This window comes from Rhinoraja longicauda, chromosome 28 (assembly GCF_053455715.1).
Source record: "Rhinoraja longicauda isolate Sanriku21f chromosome 28, sRhiLon1.1, whole genome shotgun sequence".
Taxonomy (NCBI): Eukaryota; Metazoa; Chordata; class Chondrichthyes; order Rajiformes; family Arhynchobatidae; genus Rhinoraja; species Rhinoraja longicauda.
In genome coordinates, this window is record NC_135980.1 from 11,501,528 (window position 1) to 11,505,602 (window position 4,075).

Consider the following 4,075-nt stretch of genomic DNA (forward strand, 5'->3'; position numbering starts at 1 on the left):
CACACTCTCAGTGTCTTTTCGCAACATTTCCGGTCACTAAGCTTCCAGTCTTAAGCTCAGGGATGACCGCGCTTTTGCGGTTGCAGCTCCTAGACTGTGGAACAGCATCCCTCTCCCCATCAGAACTGCCCCCTCCATCGACTCCTTTAAGTCCAGGCTCAAAACCTATTTCTACTCCCTAGCGTTTGAGGCTCATTGAGGAGGCGCTGTGAACTGTTTGCGTGTACTGTATGTTTCATTTTTTCCCTTAGTACGTAATCAGATGTACAGCACTTTGGTCAACGTGGGTTGTTTTTAAATGTGCTATACAAATAAAATTGACTTGACTTGACAGCTCTTCGCAACAATGTAGCACAGGGGCATTGTGACGTCACACGTTGAATACCGCTGGGGGGGAAGGGGGGTCAGCTCGAGTTCATCTCACAGGGGCATTGTGACATCACAATGAAGAATAAATCCGCAGCGCAGCGCCCCCCTTCTGTCAAAACTTCGATAAATCAGGGGGGGCAGCACTTTTAAACCTCTGTAACTTAAAAAATATGCGTCCGAATTAAATAAAAATATCATTTTCCAGCAGCGAACCGCATGCTGATTAAGGCGGTACAAAAATCGTGGCGCTACGGTTCACCGTTTTGCCGGAATTGCCGTATTCAGCCGACATCAGTGGAATATATATATATATATTCAAGATCTGAGTTTTAATAGTATATAGACTAGCACAAGTGTGCCCGTTGGGCCCGTCCTCGTAGGGTTTCCATTGTAACCGGGAGGGGAGTGGGGGGGAGGGAAGGGGGAGGGAGGGAGGAGGAAGGGGGGAGAGGGGGGAGGGAAAGGGGGGAGAGGGGGGAGGGAAAGGGGGAGAGGGGGGAGGGAAAGGGGGGTAGGGGAGGGAGGGGGGAGGGAGGGGGGAGGGGATGGAGAGGGAAGGGAGGGGGTAGGGGGGAGGGAGGGGGAGGGAGGGGGAGGGAGGGGAGGGGAGGGGGAGGGGAGGGGGGAGGGAGGGGGACCTCCCCTTTTCCCAGTACCCCTCTTTCCCCGTTGGGCCCGTCCTCGTAGGGTTTCATTGTAACCGGGAGGAGGGGAGGGAGGAAAGGGGGAGGGAGGGAGGAGGGAGGTGTGGAGGGAGGAGGGGAGGGAGGGGGGGAGGGAGGGGGAGGGAGGGGGAGGGAGGGGGGGGAGGGGGGAGGGAGGGGGACCTCCCCTTTTCCCAGTACCCCTCTTTCCCCGTTGGGCCCGTCCTCGTAGGGCTTCATTGTAACCGGGAGGTGGGGAGGGAGGAAAGGGGGAGGGAGGAGGGAGGTGTGGAGGGAGGAGGGGAGGGGAGGGAGGAGGGGAGGGGGGAAGGGGGGGGAGAGGGTTAGGGGGAGGGAGGGTGGAGGGGAGGGGGGAAGGGGGAGGGAGGGGGACCTCCCCTTTTCCCAGTACCCCTCTTTCCCCGTTGGGCCCGTCCCCGTAGGGTTTACATTGTAACCGGGAGGAGGGGAGGGAGGGAAGGGGGAGGGAGGGAGGAGGGAGGTGTGGAGGGAGGAGGGGAGGGGGAGGGGGAAGGGGGAGGGAGAGGGGAGGGAGGGGAGTAGGGGGGGAGGGAGGGGGGAGGGAGGGGGAGGGGATGGGGAAGGGGGAGGGAGGGGGACCTCCCCTTTTCCCAGTATCCCTCTTTCCCCGTTGTGCCCGTCCTCGTAGGGTTTCCATTGTAACCGGGAGGGGAGTGGGGGGGAGGGAAGGGAGGAGGGAGGTGTGGAGGGGGGAGGGGAGGGGGGAGGGGGGAAGGGGGGAGGGAGAGGGGAGGGAGGGGGTAGGGAGGGGGGGAGGGAGGGGGACCACCCGTTTTCCCAGTACCCCTCTTTCCCCGTTGGGCCCGTCCTCGTAGGGTTTCCATTGTAACCGGGAGGCGGGGAGGGTGGGGGGAGGGAGGGAGGTGTGGAGGGAGGAGGGGAGGGAAGGGGGGGAGGGGAGGGGTGAAGGGGGGAAGGGGGTGAGGTGGAGGGAGGGGGGAAGGGGGAGGGAGGGGGACCTCCCATTTTCCCAGTACCCCTCTTTCCCCGTTGGGCCCGTCCTCGTAGGGTTTCCATTGTAACCGGGAGGCGGGGATGGAGGGGGGAGGGAGGGGGAAGGGGGGAGGGAGGGGGACCTCCCCTTTTCCCAGTACCCCTCTTTCCCCGTTGGGCCCGTCCCCGAGGGGTGAGGGAGGTGGGGAGGGATGGGGAGGGAGTTGGGGAGGAGGGGGGGAGGGAGTGGGGATGGAGGGGGGAGGAAGGGGTTGAGGGGGGAAGGGGGACCTCCCCTTTCTTTTTTCGAAACACTTGCCTCGGTGGCCCACGAGCATAGGGGCCCCATGTTATGTGACTTGCAATAAAAAACACAACTTTAAAAAACAATCAGCTGCTTTTCGCAACAATGTTGAACCCATCTCACACAAGCATTGTGACGTCACAAGCTGAAGACCTTGAAGAAAAAGGTTAAAAATAAAAAGATGTAAATTTGTAAAGAGTAGACACCCAATAGCAGCTGCTTGTCCATTGTGACATCACACGCTGAAGGGGCGGGAAATGGGGGTCAGCTCGAGATCATCTCACAGGGGCATTGTGACATCACACGCTGAAGACTAAATCCGCACCGCAGCGCCCCCCTGAAAAGGGGGGGGGGCAGCGCTTTAAAACCTCTGTAACTTAAAAAATACGCGACCAAATTAAGTGAAAATATCACGGCCGAGCGAGCGCGAGATTGGCGATTGAGGCGGTGCGAAAACCGTGGCGCTACGGTTCGCCTTTTTTCCGCAATCGATGTTACGTACGGTTCAGGTCATTCCCAAAAATTTACACAAGATCTGAGTTTTAATAGTATATAGATAGATAGATAGACTAGCACAAGTGTGCCCGTTGGGCCCGTCCACGTAGGGTTTCCATTGTAACCGGGAGGGGAGTGGGGGGTAGGGAAGGGGGAGGGAGGGAGGAGGGGAGGGGGAGGGAGGAGGGAGGGGAGGGGGGAAGGGGGGAGGGTGAGGGTGGGGAGGGGGTAGGGGGAGGGAGGGAGGGGAGGGGGGAGGGAGAGGGTAGGGAGGGGGTGGGGGGAGGGGGAGGGAGGGGGAAGGGGGAGGGAGGGGGAAGGAGGGGGGAAGGGGGGAGGTAGTTGGAACTCCCCTTTTCCCAGTACCCCTCTTTCCCCGTTGGGCCCGTCCTCGTAGGGTTTCCATTGTAACAGGGAGGCGGGGAGGGAGGGGGTTGGGAGGGAGGAGGGAGGTGTGGATGGAGGAGGGGAGGGGAGAGGGAGGGGGGAGGGAGGGGGAAGGGGGGGAGGGGAGGGAGGAAGGGGGGGAGGGGAAAGGGGGTGGAGGTGGACGGAGGGGGAGGGAGGGGGAGGGGAGGGGGAAGGGGGGAGGGAGGGGGACCTCCCCTTTTCCCAGTACCCCTATTTCCCCGTTGGGCCCGTCCCCGTAGGGTTTCCATTGTAACCGGAAGGGGGGGAGGGAGGGTGGAAGGAGGGGTGAGGGGGAGAGGGATGGAAGGGTGGAGGGAGGGGCTAGGGATGGAGGGAAGGAGGGAGGGTGGGAGTTAGGGGGGAAGGGGAGTTAGGGGGAGGGGTGAGGGAGGTGGGGATGGAGGGGGGAGGGAGTTGGGGAGGAGGGGGGAGGGAGTGGGGATGGAGGTGGGAAGGAGGGGGGAGGAAGGGGTTGAGGGGGGAAGGGGGACCTCCCCTTTTCCCAGTACCCCTCTTTCCCCCACCACCATGCCCCCTCCGCAACGACCCCTGACTTGCAAAAAACAAAAATACTACTTTAAAACAATTAGTGCTTTTTTTGGCAACATTCCCGGTGACTAAGTGCTTCTCACGGCGAACTTTTTATTGCTTTTCGAAACAATGTAGCACCCATCTCACACAAGCATTGTGATGTCACAACCTGAAGGACTTTTTAAAAAAAGGTAAGAAATAAAACGGGACCACCCGTTTTCCCAGTACCCCTCTTTCCCCGTTGGGCCCGTCCTCGTAGGGTTTCCATTGTAAACCGGGAGGCGGAGAGGGAGGGGGGAGGGAGGGAGGAGGGGAGGGGGTGGAGGGGGGAGGGGAGGGGGAAGGG